The sequence below is a fragment of the Pinus tabuliformis genome, chromosome Q (assembly GCF_031772625.1).
Source record: "Pinus tabuliformis cultivar Carrire ecotype Pingquan chromosome Q, CPIR1, whole genome shotgun sequence".
In the NCBI taxonomy this organism is placed as follows: domain Eukaryota; kingdom Viridiplantae; phylum Streptophyta; class Pinopsida; order Pinales; family Pinaceae; genus Pinus; species Pinus tabuliformis.
In genome coordinates, this window is record NC_142296.1 from 1,156,574,755 (window position 1) to 1,156,590,660 (window position 15,906).

Sequence of the window (15,906 nt, forward strand, 5' to 3'; positions counted from 1 at the left end):
TGATCATATATGTGAGTGGCCGTCGTTTGTTTGAAGTTGGTAAGAAGTTCGGTTCCCGTTTCGTACCTTATCAGTAACTGAAAATGGGTTAAAAAGGTTGTGGCTAGGGTACTGAAGTTGTCGAATGAAGCTCTAGGCAATTCGATATACCATTTTGCTGCCGGACTAGTTAACGTCCTCTGAAAAAGGCGAAGCCTAATCGAATCATCATTTAGGGTGTTTGATGAACACCACAGATGAAATGTCATCACATGATTCGACAGATCTTCACCCGGATTTCCATTAAATTTAGGAATATCTGACAGAAGTTTATGCGGAATCGCTGGCCACCAAGGGGCATAAGCAATTGGATCATTCGTCAGCCGGTTTAGATCTGGTAATTCTAGAGTTGCTACAAAGGGCAACTGTTGATTCAGGTTAGGTGAAGCATACCCAGGATAAGATGGAATCGCCTGAGCAATGGGTCTTTGCATACCAGCATAATGTATTTGATGTTGGCAACTTTGACAAGGTTGATGGGCATAACCACTATAATATGGTTGTTGATAACCGCTTTGGAAATGTTGTTGCCCATTACTTACAAAGACTTGTTGCTCAAGTCGTTGATATGATTGCTGGAATGGCGGTTGTTGAGATTGAACCAGCCCTGGTTGTTGGACCATTTGCTGTTGTCCAATACTGGATGATTGACCAAGATGAGGAGTCATAGTACTTGTTTGAGGCTGAGTCGCTCCAGATAAGGAGGCACTAACCTGAGGTTGTGATTGAGTCGTTGAGACAAGAGGCTGTTGTATTGCAACCTGAGAAACTTGGGGTTGACATACAACAGGTAACACTTGTACTTGCGATGCAGTCACCATAGCAGGTATAGTGGGAATATTCGACACAGGGTGGACTGGTTGCATTGAATATACAACCCTTGGTTGTTGAGGCAGTATTGGTACCCAACCGCTGGATGTAATTCCAGTTTGACTTGAACTTTGTTGTAAACTCCCATATGGTTGTTCTCCGGGAGGGAACAATGAAAAGGCATACTGCCCTCCATATGGTGGAAATCCAGTACTTAAAGGGTATATTGGCCTTTGAAGACACATTGGATCAACTTGTTGAGTTTCAACATAAGAAATACCAGATGATAATCCGGATGAAGAAATAGGAACTGACCATGTCGTCGAAACAGTCCCCGATTGGACTCCGGCTTGTTGTTGATAACTTTCCGGGACAGTTGGTATACCATCGAACATCGTTGGAGTAGCAGCAGGAGGCTCTGCCACTGCTGCATCGGATGACACAGTCCTAGATGTTGATGGTTGTTCAGACATATCTAATCTATCCAAAAGATTTCCTAGCGATTCTACAAGAACTTGTGATGAACGGAGACTAACTTCGAAGATCAACGAGGGAAAGATGATGATTATTCCGTTTAAAATAAATTTTAGACGCTTTGACACAACTCGTTTTTTCAGTTTTTAAGAGTCGAGAAAAAACAAAAGATGACTCTAGTCTCCTTTTTAATGAGCCTGAAGTGACAAGTGCTCAGATGGACCTTTTCCGTTAAGGAGTCTGAAAAGGAACGAAAGGGACTGCTCTGGAGATCTAGGTAGAGGGAGTACCAAACCAATCGCAAAACTGCAGAATACTTTTTACGGTACGATAGTCAATCTTCCCGAATGCTGTGTTCGGTACATTGCGACCAGTAGGGCGGCCGACACGGCTTCCTATGGATAAAAGGTTTTAAGCCTATAGGGGTCTCCCAATATATACTCGACGGTACGTGGGAGCACAAGTCCGTACTGGCACTTATCGTCTAAAAGTGGAGGAATCACCCAACCATCAGTGAGGACAATAGTTACCAGGCTTTACGACGCCGGAATACGTCTCTAGCCTAGACCTCTAAATGTTGTGCATTAAGTTCCAAAGTGTTATTAGATTCATTCAATTTATTTTAAGTTGATCTTTCTTAGAAGTTTGCCTTTTGGGATCACCATGAGATGTAGATGTAATTCCTAAAATGCAATCTAAAGATGATAAGCAAACTTTTATCTCTTTTCAGCAATGAAAATCCTAGCTACAAGGGGAAAAGAAAGACACAATCTTTTCTCAAAGAGAAAAGAGCACACTGTAGATGCACTTTTCCTAAATCAAGCCAAACAGACTATCAATATGCAAATGCACATATGCATGTATTTGTTTTAACTTTCTTAATATTGATGCCTAAAAAGAAAGTTGATGTACAAATTTGAATTTGCTTTCAAGTGACAAACGCAAACAAGCTTCTTTTCGAAATCAAAAGGTAGAGATGATTACGACACTTTATGATTTTGAAATAAACACTCGTTTCGACACTAGAAAGTCTCAAATTCAAACCAAAGGCAAAAGTAAAAGCATAATCGATTGTCAACAGCAAATAAACTTTCTCTTAAGATCAAAATCGACACTTACGACAAATCTAAATCCAAGGACGACAGTATGACTATTTTACTCTTTCAATGGAAAACTGTAAATGATGTAACAAACACACAAAGAACATCTACAGTCTTTTTGTACAAAGGAGGCAGAATTAAGGCAAAAGAAAAGGGGTTTTTAAACAGACGCACACTAATCACAAGCTGCAAAAATCAGAGACAAAACTGAAAAAATGAAGCAAAGAACCTCCGCTGCACAGGGCTAGGCTGATCAGCGCACCTGTTACACAAAGAAACTGGATTGCAGCGCAGGTAGCCCTCTCGGGAACTGCGTTGAAATGCAGAATCTCTTCACAGTGCCTGCGCTGGGGCAGAAACGAGAATTCTATCCGGGTTCTGGGTCACGGTTTGCAATTTAATCTATGGTTTTTGGCCGAGTGAAAGCAATCAGTAATGCACAATCAGAGGGTGGATTTAAAGGAGGTCTAAGAGCTATCGCAAAGGGTAATCAGATCATTTGTGAATCAGCTGTTCAAATCATAAACAAATCCAGTGAATGGATTGAAGTAGCAGGTGTCTACTTTGCATTTGATAATGGCAAATGTAGTTCGATTGCTACTTCTGTGTTTATGAAACAAACAGCAAGAGAAACACAAACAAACTAACTAGACACGATCCCCAGCGGAGTCGCCATTTTGTTAACGGGAAAAGTGTCTATTCAGAACGACCCTATCCCACTAAGGTGTGACAGTACCTTAGAAACAAACAGAGAAAACTACTTTTGTATTCTTCTTTATGAACTATAAACGAAGAGGAATAAGATGAACTAACATGTGCCTTGCGCTAGTCCTTAGATCCAATCTCTCTTCTCTTTGATAGCTTCCAGCTACCTGCTCTCTTACTTGCCCAGCTTCACCAAGTTCCTGCAAGATCACAGAAAGAGAAAACTACACAAAGACATGGATTTATATTCATAAATAGCTTAGGATCAGATTTAAGCTAAACATGCAAATATAACAAAACATCATTGATACACAAGCATGTAGGAGAAACTCAAATAGTTTTATTGATATAACAAGAAGGTCCAGGAGGAGTTACAACCGATGATTCCTGATCCAGCATCAACCCCCCAGCGAAGGAATCCCCTCTTCACCTCCAACAAAGCATAAATCACCTAATACTCTAATCTCTATCTCAAAACCAACAAAAATTCTCTGCAATGTACAAAATTCCAGCCTCCAACCTCTGGATCTCTGGGATGAGAGATCTATATATAGATATTTGCAAAGGTGTGAGTCAGCTCTAGGTTTTTTATTAGTGTCTTCTCTCTGATAGTTCTTGATGCCACTTGGAGATCTCATTGATCTCTTACTCATCCTTGGGCGATTTTGAGAGGCAAGTGTCCCATGAGAAGTTTCTGGAAGATTCCATGATCATCCACCTCGCAAACTGTCTCCGCCACTTGTCTTTTCCCGTCCATCGCACCCTCACAGTGTATTTATGTGCACTGAAACGCAATTCCCGTGTGTACAAGGTGTGTTGCATAGCACCCTGGCCATGGAGCAAGTGCGCTGATGCAGTTTTGACCAATTTTGAGTAGTTTCTGGTGGAGAACTTTTGGGAGAAGCTGTAATTTGTTGACCTTGTTCCTTTAGGAGTTAGAACGACACTTTTAGGGACTTAGGAGCCCTTGGTTTATGGAGATTTCATGCTTAGAGCTGTAAGGCACAAAAATGTCTATAACACCCTCGGTAAAATCCTCATGATCGACCCAACTTTGGGATTTGCCCTCATGGCATCGTGATCTTCAAGGCGAAGGTGTTTCAACCCTTCCAGCCCAAGTCACGGTGGGAGTGCTAGTGGGTGAGATCAGGGACACTGTCCCACTCCTCCCATGTAGTTCCATCCACCTGTACAACCCCATCAGCCATATGTGAGTCATTCGGTCAAGAAACTAATCTGTGCCTACAACCATTAACATATCATCAGAATATAGATAAACATATATGGCAGGTTTCAAAATCGTCTTAGAATTTCAATGATAAAATAATATGAATTTTCTTCAAACCAGGTGCCATCAACTTGTCATATGCGAGTGCCTCTGATGGTTTCCTGCCATACTCAATAATCATCAGTGACAAAGTTTCTCAACGTTAGTCATTGTCATAATAGCATCATTAACAACTCCTAGTCATTCACATCATTGTCCATTTTAAGCTTGAACTAATGGAAGTAGGTAACATAGGGGACACATCCATCATGGCTATCATCATTAAACATCAATGCAAACATACATATTCATTAAGCTATCAACATCGTAACATCAATAGAAATATACTTATCCATCAAATTTATCATCATCATGCTTTTAGTAGAGAGCATACATATCCTTTATTGCCCTCATCATCATAAATTCGAATGGAGACCAAACTTAACTATTTAATGTTACAATCATCATAATACCGATAGATAAGATACATAACCATTCATTCTATCATAATATCCATGGAAAGCATACATAAACATCACAACCATGAATGTCTCAATCACTAATAACAGTGTTGTGCCCGGATCCTCAACCTGAGGTCCTCAAAGAATAATATGTGGGCCTTATGGCTAAATAAATGTTAGTGTCATATCATTGTCAGTCAACTAGAGCGGGCACTACATCATACTTCAACAACACAGAATACAAATAGTAATAAGGCTAAGAATCTTAAAAGAGATTCTCCCTCTCATTGGGGATCTGGATCATTCATCTTCATCCATGTAAGAAACTTGTCTCGACTTGAATCATGCAATAACAGATCTGTTAGATCATAAACATATGGCTATCAGCATCATGACATCACTTTTTCATCAAAGGTTTAGACTCAAACCAGTGGATAGATGCAACATCATATCTCAAAGATTATCAAGTCACTTCATCAAGTTAGGATATTTAGTTTAACCATGACCATATTTAGTAAGAGATCTATTTATCAATCTTACACTTATACTTCTCACATCAAGGTTACCATGCTCTTCATGACTAATGAAATCATTCTTATCATTCTTATCACAAGTATTACTAGCAGACTCATGTATAGGAATTAATGAACTATCCTTCTATATGAAATCAATCATGACAAGTATCAAGAATATCATTTACTGGATTCGAGGTGCTAGCCTTCTTTATAGGATCAAGATGTCCAACAGATAGATCATAAATGTTAGCAAAACATCAAGTGTATCAATGTATCAACATTAGATAGCCTCATAGAATTCAACACTAGGAGTAACATTTCATTACAGGAGACATACATCCAAGTCACTTTCATATACATGTATGAGCCATTAAAGAAAGAGGCATTATCATCATACCTTAGGGCTTACCAAGCCAATAGCTGAAATATACCATGCATACCTTGTGGTATTACCTATGCACCTTTTCATTAGACATACGCTGCTTGAAGCACTTTGTCATATTTTCATCAAGTACCTCTTTGTCTCTTTCCATATTTGCATCTCAAAATGATCCTCAAGAAGGATCTGCTCATCGCATCTCATCAAGGAGGTTAGAAACATGCATATGCTCAAATACACATGTAGGAAGTACAAGAAATAAACATAATCATCAGATCTAACAAGTAAGAAGCATCATAAGTCAAAAAATATTTATCTTCAATAAGAGGTGATCTTCTCCCTCTTGAACCAATCTTCAAGAGCCATCAATGTCCATGGTCCATATACCAATGTTGCCTTCAAGTATCCAACCAAATCTGCTCGGGATTATCCCATCTAGGGCTTCATCGAATCTTCGTCAACTACTTGAGCATCTTTACATAAATCATGCTAGAGTTTCATATATCTAATCTCAAGCCTTTGCCATAAACCAGGGTTTTCTCTCCAACCCTAGCCTCATATAATCCATCAAACCCTAATCATCAAGATGCCTAGGGTTATCTTCAAACCTTAGAATTATTTTAGATCTCCACCATCCTCTTCTTGCTTCCATCAAAGGTGTCATCATTGGGGTGATCTCCATGACTTTTTTTCAGCCCAACTTTGATACCATGTTAATTTTTCATAGGAAGACATTGTTATTTGCTAAGACAGTTGCATTTCATCATCAATACATTAAGTTCACCCCATATCATCATTACATTATTCAAATCTACACCATTATACATCAACATGTGCAATAACATATAAATAAACAACATCACCATCATCGTCAATGCAATAGACCATAAAAGTAACAGTAGAAGAAATCATGCACACACACAGAGACACCAGGATTGGTCTGAGACTAGGGCAAAACCCACTATGGGGAAAACCCTTGCAAATCTTCTTCTTCTTAGATTATCATAAGATGATGTAGCAAAAGAAGAGTACAATGATCCATAACTTTATCTATGTAGCAAAAATATAATGATATTCATGAAACAAATCTAATCATGATAGGAATCAGAATCCTCATACTGATGGTTGTAATGTGCTGTCACAAACTGATGTCAACTAATGTATATTGTTGTCATTGTGCCGAAAATTGATGAGCATTGTTGTCACTGTCAATGAGCCTAATACATATGTTTGCAATGGATACTAACAAATCAGATCTACAGATCTGTATAACTGTAGAGAGAAACCCAGATTTGCAAGATCATTGAAGTCAACTAAATTCAAGATGTCAAACCCTAGATTTGAACTTGCGTCGTTCTCATCAAAACTGTTTGTGTGCGACTAAAACGCCATGGTCTCTCTCTCGACCATTGTATGCGGGCAAATGTGACTGTGCAATAGCACTTATGAAGCCTTTATCCGTGTGAATGTGGCACAATACACCTAAATCCCAGAGTTTCTCCCTTACAGTTGTTGCACGAGCGACTAAGATGTCCTGGTCGCTCTCAAGACAACGCTGTGCGAGTGACTAGGGACCTGAGCCTTCCGATCAATCTATGAAGCCATAGTCACTCCCATAAGCCTCTGTGCTAGCATCCAAGAGTCTACAATCGCTCTCATAGGCTTATGTGCCAATGTCTAGGGACCAAAATGCCTTGTTCTGTGCCAACGACCAAGATCCAGAAGACCCTAACCCATAGTGAATCTTTCTCCTATGATTTCAGACCCTTGAGCGAACTCCTTATGTTGAACTTGTGCGAATGAAGACAAAAGAGAAGAGAAGATGTGTCCAAATGATCTTGCGTTCTCTTCTATTTATAAGCTTTCCTAAGGGTTCACTTGGGATTAAGACAGATCCAAGCAGTTACTCATGTGGTTAGGGCCGACCCATTCCATAATACATGTATGAGTAAAATAATTCATAACCTGACTAAATTAGGTGATCTTTAGGTCGATTTTCATCCTCCCGAAAAGAGGAATCAAACAAAATCATTATCTCAATCATTTGAGCTATCCAAGTTGGAATTTTATCGCAGTTGCAAAAATTAACATTTGTATGTTATATTTTTAGGTGATTGGTTGTAACCACAAGAGATAAATGTGGATTTAGGAGAAATTTAAGGATCTATATTTATTGAATAGTTATCTTCAATTTTTGTATAAATAGGAGTGCATCCTTCATACAAATTGTTGCTAGTTGCTAGTTAGAAGTTGATGGTTAGAGGTTACTAGTTAGGAGGTTCCAAGTTCCAAGTTCCAAGATGTAATTTGTAAAGTGAGGATGACGAATTCTTGTAATATCTTGTAACTTCATTTTATCAAATACATACTACTGCTTTGATCTCCAAGATGTGATAGTTGTTTGGTGTGCTTGTTGAGGAATGGAGGGCCCCCATTAACTATAGTTTGCACACCTTTGCACACATTGGTAACATAGTGTAGTTATGTTATTTCATTTATTTTCAGCAAGTGTGTTTTCATTTTATGCAAGTGAGCTTTTCCTTTCAGCAAGTGTGATTTCATTTCAGCAGGTGTGAGTGTTATTCCAATTTAGCAAGTGTGGTGTGATTTCAATTCTGCAAGTGTGATTTCAATTTCAAGCAAGTGTGATTTCTTTTATGCAAGTGTGATTTCAATTTCTTTATGTTTGGTTTGGATTGGATTGATTTAATTTTCTTTGTAATTAGTTTCAATTGCATTAGATTAATCTATTATGATAAATAACCACCTAGTACATATAGTACATGTATACCTCATCAGTTCATGAACCCCGGGTTGACAATTAATGACAGGGATTTAACCTACAATTAAATCACCTAACATATATAATAATTATAATATTACAAATTAATATTATATTATAATACCATAATAATAATAAGCATATTATTTATATATGATAATAATATGGGTAAAATAAATGAATAACGATGGAGGTGATATAATAAATAATGAAATAACTAATAATATTAAATACTTTATATTTTATATTTTAAAGATATTTACCATATCTCAAGATCACCTATATCTAGGTGTATAAATAATTAGCTATTGTGAAATACAAATATAGTCATGTTTGACTTTTATATGCCAAACACAATGATTATTGTTGACATAATTCTTCGAAATTTTATCGGTTATGAATTTCTAACTTAAAAGCACAATTTTTCGTGTAAGCCCCATTTAGCCCCAAATTTGCTTTAATACTTCAAAATGCGTCTCTCTAAGAAGAGGCTACAATGTTGGAGATGAGCGTTCATCATGTTGAGGAATATACCTTTCCTTTCTTCAGTGTATTCATGAGGGGAATGAGATATCTAAGTTTTGTTTTGACTTCTCTAAGCAAAAGGTAGCTATAACAAGGGTGCTTGGTTTTTGTTAGACAAATCAATCTCTTGTTGAGAACCCTTTAGAAGTCATAGGCATGTTTAGTTCACATTTTTAGAATATTGTTTCTCCTTATGATATAACGATGGGGGCTATTAGATATTCTTACCATAGGGTTTTGTTCTGCAAGGTCTTATTTAGTGACAAGGATATGTTGGATAGTGATTTTTTCAAGTATGAGCTCTACACTACTCTGTCCTCCATGCGAAATGGAAATCCTTGGGTGTGTATGGGATTTTGTGTGAGTTTAACAAGGCCATGTGGGATACTATTAGTTATTATTTCTATCCATTTCCCTATAAATTGTTTGCTTCTCATTGACTCCAAGAGTTTCTTAATCAAGTGTTGATAAAGCTTATTCCAAAGAGTGTAGCTAGGGATTACATTGTTGGTTGATGAACTCTCCCTTTACCCCTTGTTGATTATAAAAATGGCTAAGGTTTTGGCTTTCAGGATCCACTCATTGGCTAAATATGTGGTTCATAAAGAGAAAACAAGGTTTGCATAGGGAATATTCACTCACAATACTATGGATTTTGTGTTGAAGTCCGTAGAGTGGGCTAAGGACACTAGCCAGTGGTTTCTCATCCTATAAATTGATTTTGAAAAGGCATGTAATCAGGTTGATTGGCCCTTTATCTTAGATATCTTTATATGCTTGGGTTTTGGCCCTTGATGTGTTTCCATGGTGAATACCCTCTTCCCCAATGCTTTGGCTTTTTTCTTTGTACAAAAGGTCCTTAATTTATCTGTTAGGGATGTTCATTGGTCCCATATTTGTTATGTTTGGGCCACCTAATCTATGGTTTTTGTTTGGGTGTCACTCATATTGCAAGAAATGTTGATATGCTCGGGTTTTGCCCCAAGTGGCCTTTGGATTATGTGATATTTTTTTGTCACTCCATCTATAATTTTAGGTGATTGTATTTGTCCTTTTTAGGAGCATTTGTTGAATGTGGAAAGTTATTGTAAGCTTGGTTTCTTGGTAATGGCAAGCCAATAGAATGGTCTAGTAACTAACTTTGTCAACTTATTTGGAGTTAAAAGACTCATGATTCTTGTGTGGCGTAGCTATCTCGTTTCCAATCTCATAGGTTGAGTCGAAAAGGCATTTTATAGGGGGAATATTTGTGGGATATTACCTCACTCTTGAAAAGAGTGGCATGCTCTTGCTTAGGAGTATGACATCCTTACCCTTGATTGTTTCTCAATTATGGAGTTGTGAGGGATTATCACAAAAACTTAAGTTATTTAAAATAAACATTGGGATGTCAAGGTCATTTTGGAGGAATTAGGTGTGGTGCTTTCATTATTTGCTTCTACAACATGATTCCCACCATTTACTCTATGCTTCATTAAAGGCATTTTCTATTCACGATCCTTAATGCTAGTTGGATTTACATGGATCCAATGGATAGATGGGCTCATCACTTTCATACTATGTGGTCAATTCGACCATCATACAAGTTGAGAGTTTTTTCCTATTTGGAGATTACCAAGGGGTTCTATCAAAGGTCAAGACGACCAAGAATAGGCTTTCTGACAACCTTTATCACGTTAACCAATGGTTAAATATAGTTAAGAACATCTTTTGGGATTGCCAATGTGTTAAGTAGTGTTGGATGTTTCTCAAGGATCAGTGCTAAGGATTCCTTCAAGACAAGATTCACTAGAGGATTACATTATTTAATGGCTATTGCTTTAGAGTTTTTCCCATGTTTATACGGATTTGGCACTACCTAAGAGTTCTTGCCTTATTTATTCTTCAAAAAATTAGGTGCAAGGTTGTTTTCTCTCATGGGATGAGTCTATCTTCCTTTCGTTCTCTATGAAAAGATGACATTTACATCAACACTTAGCTAAAAGGATCTCATTTGATAACAAATGTTCACTCTTTAGATTCAATTAAGATTTTGTTTTGTTATTTTTTACAACACTAGTTGCTCCAAGAAAGTGATTATGATCTCTATTGTATATACCCTTCCATCTTTTGTATATATTTTTGTAAGCATTTGCTTTGAGGAAGATCTCTCTCTTTCTCTCTCTCTCTCTATATATGTGTGTGTGTGCATGTGTTATATAATCTATAATCTAGAAGATCTTTACAATAGGTTACTACAATAAAATATAATAATATAAATTTATGACAAAAAATAGAATCATTACAACATAAAAGGTAAGGAGACGCTTTTACTAAAAAGGGAAAATAATCAATCATACCTTCTTATATCAAAATTATTACTTAACAAAAGTTATATGTCAAGAAAGAAAAGAAAGATCATAAAAATTATAACAAATTCACAAAAAAAATGATGGGTACAACCTAAAACCCCATAGGACGTGTAATCTACATAGATGATAGAAGAAATGCCATTGAAACAATAAACATTTTCTACCAAATTGTGAAATCTACAAGCCCATTAGAAACAAATACACATATTTTTCATTTTGACAAAATAATTAACATGGAATATAAAATTAATGTATAAAATAATAAACCATAAAAATAAAGTTTCAAAATATTGACTTTCTTAATCAAATTCTAATTAAATTTAAACCTTAATTCTGAAAAAAAAAAACATATTGACAAAGAGTAGGAGAATGGACAATAGAAATTTAGATGTGGATGTAGATGAGCATGTTAAGTTCATGGATGAAATGACAAAGATATGAAAATAAAGATAGAAGCATATCTTATCAAACAATCCAATAAGATCTTGGAAGGAGAAATAATACTCGATAGACGTATATTTCAAGTAATGAGTTTTATGAGAGGTCATGGACCAGCTTTGTCATTTGAGTAATTTTCCAAGAAAAACTTATCATAGATACTCCCAAAACTCATGTGATTCTTAACTTAATTAATAAGGCTTTAGATGCTAATTAGAGAGGATGAACTAAACTTAAAAAATAAACCTTATTAATCACAGAGAAAACATATTGACAATATAAAAAAAATATATCGGGCACTTTAAGATGAGAGCACTAAAATCAGGGAAAATTTTGGGGGCTAATATTCACAATTGAACTAATTTTCCATGCATTTTCCAAAAAAAGATTCACTAATTTCCATTTTTTCTAAAAATTATTCACCCAAAATTTATTGTATAGAATTGTTTTACTGCAAAAATCACCATAAAATTTATATAGAGATCACATAAAATTATTAGAAATTTGAATATTTTTACAAAAATATTGCTAAACATTTTACATATTACATATTATGAACTAGTAAAATTCACCAAGATTTCTAAACATTAAAATAAATTTCCATCCTTCAAATTTTCCAACTAAAATAAAATAACACATAAAAAAGGAATGTTAGTAGTCAAATGTACAACATAAAACTAATATAAATACCTATTTTTATTTCATCATCTATACATAATAAACCTAGAGTGAAACAATATTAGTGCAGTGACCTCTAATAACTCAGCATATATGACACTTTTCTTATAATTTTAGCATTATAATACAATAATACAATAATTATATATTTAAAAAAATTAGTGAATTTGATAAATTTACCTCCCTAAAATTAAAAACTTAATTAAAAAAGTGAGTAACCTGTACCATATTAACATTTTAATACATCAACAAAATCCATAAATAGGTGTTTTGTAATATTTATTACTTAAGAGTACTATCAACCCTAACAATGCTATTTAAATTTCCCTAAAATGATAATGTTCTTATAATTCATATGAAATATAATAAAGTCTAAGTTGAACATGATAAATCATAATGGGCTATGCTAATGAGATACACCTACATAATCACATGGATGCATACAAGCTAAACCTGGTTCATCTTGACCCTCAACCTGTTTGAGGTCCACCACAACTCTGCACACCATACACATGGGGTGGGTTTCATCTCACATCTGATACATGATACAATGCCAACATTATATGACAAACACAGCCATATAATTACAATAAAATGATGGGCCTACCATGTGGGTGTTACACCAACCTTTTCTCTCTCTCATTGTCATGTTTCAAGTGTGGAGAACCATCCCTTAACAAGAAGCAGCGTGGATGTCAACACTAGGACGCACTTCTAAACCCCTAATGCATGTGTTCACTTGATTTGCTTCCCATTAGAATTAGTCCCAAGTGCAAAATCAAAATCATTTTTAACAGGAGCCTAGTTTATAGCCAGGGATTTCATAATTCTAATGACATACACTACTAAACGAAAAAGTAATCGAGCAACAATATCAATTACGGTACATTATGTTCCTGATGTGCTTGTCTATGCCCAACATAAGGAAAACCTTTGATCTCCACTAAACTCATTCGTCCAATGTGCAAAAGCATTTTTAACAAGGACTTAGATTATTGCCAGAGATTTCGTAATTCTAATGGCCTATACTGCTAAACAAAATAGTAATAATCAATGCTTTGAACTTGAGCAACAATATCAATTAGGGTACATTATGTGCTTGTTTACGCCCAGCACAAGGAAAACCTTTCAGCTCTGCTAAACTCATTCATTGTAAATTTCAAGACAAGTACAAACACATCAGATTTTTTATAAAAGCAATACAGATGTTGTACAACTTTACAAAAATATAAGCTGATAAACACCCAATTAGGAATACAAACATAGGAATATTAGGCCGCACTGATGAATATTAGGTTGTGTAGTAATAATACTGAGCATTAATGAGGTTGCAGCACCACTGCTCTTAATCTACAGTCCAATTACAAAAAATATGTGCAGCATGTCGATTCTTAGTTTTTAGCATAAAGAAAAAAAATTAGCATTGCCAGCTAAGTGTTGAGTATCGTAAAACCCTTAAAGTTCAGTGCGCAACAGAAAATGAAATAGATCATTAAGAAATAAAGACAACAAATTTGAAGTAAATAATGTTAATAAATCAATATTAGAATAGCAGCTTATACTACACTGGCATCAGGGAATGGAAACTGCAAAAGATCAAGTTAATCACTACATCACAGGTTAAATAATACAAGAAAACAAAATTTCATTAACAAATAGGAAAGGGTGGCTCTGGTTCCGGGGTTGGAAGTGGGATCAAAATCACATTTCTGTTCAAAACAATATTTTCTCCCCCAAAAATAAAATATCACCATTGCTTTACATTTACGATCAAAACACTTAGATCACCCCAGTTAAGTGTTCATTAAAATCCCTTATATCTTAGCCAGACTTGGCATTGTGGAACCATTTTCAGAGAGATGCCCAGACAAAAGGGGCAATTTGTCAATCTACATTTCACTGAAAAGAGCGTTGTCATTCGAGTACCTCAAGCCACAGCTAGTCCACCTCGCCTTTTGTAATCAGATCTATTTCCTTTTTCTTTAGTTTCTTTGACACTCCTCAAAACCCTCCTTATTGGCTTGGTCAAAAGAGTTTTCCTCCTAACCTTTCTGCCTTCTGAGCCTGCAAAATAAATACAAAACCCATTTAATTCAATACAACTGCCTTTCTGAGTCAGTAAAAAATTTAAAATGAAAAAACTCAGTTTGTGGGTGCTGATACTAAGATAGAATAACAAGCAAGACACGATGACATCTTCTCATTGTAGTCAAGCTTTGACATTCTTCCAACTTACTTTCCACCAGCACATAAAAACATGATGAACCCATTTTAGTATGCTAAGAAAAACCGGCTTGTTATAGTACACTGGAAGTCCTATAATGGAACAACGTTTTTGGCATTGCTTGCTTGTCACTATTAAATATTGATAAACGGTCAATAGTCCTCATAATCTTACGATGCCTATAATGTCGACCGCATGGCTTATGAGGATTTGGATAATCCCAATGGTCTCAAAATTTGCACAAGTAGAACAGGTTTGTTGCTGGCCAGATGGAAAAAGAGAAAGAAAATGAATTTAGCAATTTCAGGAGAAAAGAGAAGCCAATCGCAGGTTATTTTCATAGGAAAGCCTTGGAGAAAGAGTTTCAGAAACAATGCAAAACGTATGACAGGAAAGTTTCTCATAATTCTAATTCTTTTAAATTAAGTATTCTTCATGGACCCAAACTAAATTTCATAATGTAAAATGACATTCTACTGGTTCCATGAAATCAAGAAAAATTCAACATCACCCAAAAATTAAGTTGCCCTAAATGTAGAAAAGTGTACATGTTTACAAAACAGGAATGCTTGGAAACATGAATCTCTCCAAAATGGCTACGTGGAGGAAACAGAATATATAGAATACAAAAGGTATAAATATGTGGTCTTTTTTAAATAACAAAGTATCTTGTAAGAAAATAAGAATGGTACACATAAATGCCATTTTAGAAGGAGATCCATGTCTACATTAACTCTCATAAATGATACATGATGCAAAATCCCATAGCTTGGTGTTCATTACTAATGCCAATCCTATACCCTCATACGCAATAAAATCTAGTAGAAATGCTACAATCTCGCCAACGCTGAAATCCTGAAAACTATTAAGTTTGCTGAATTTTGAATGTCGCATGAATTCTACTTCTCCATACAAAGTCCAATGAGGTTGGAACCACTCTCAACAACTTAAAAAGTTAAAATACTCAACAGTAATGTTAAAAATTAAGTAAAAGTTGACATTCTCAATTTTTTACTTTAAGAATCTAATATTACTATTAATTACCAAGGTGACAAACTCCTCAATGTTCAATCCATTATCTCAGTTTTGTCTTAAAGGGTCACTGACATGGACAAGGAAATATTTTCTTGTGGGCCCCATGCCTCTCTCAAGCACTTA

At 35.7% G+C, this 15,906-nt stretch overlaps 1 long non-coding RNA gene across 1 annotated transcript in view; it reads right to left on the reverse strand.

The window, feature by feature from the left end:
* Positions 1 to 14,149: 14,149 nt before the first annotated feature.
* Positions 14,150 to 15,906, reverse strand: part of LOC149223749 (uncharacterized) — a 78,161-nt gene continuing 76,404 nt past the window's right edge. Inside the window, exon 2 of the long non-coding RNA XR_016248993.1 lies at positions 14,150 to 14,588. This is a non-coding gene — a long non-coding RNA (uncharacterized LOC149223749). The remainder of the gene's footprint in view (positions 14,589 to 15,906) is intronic.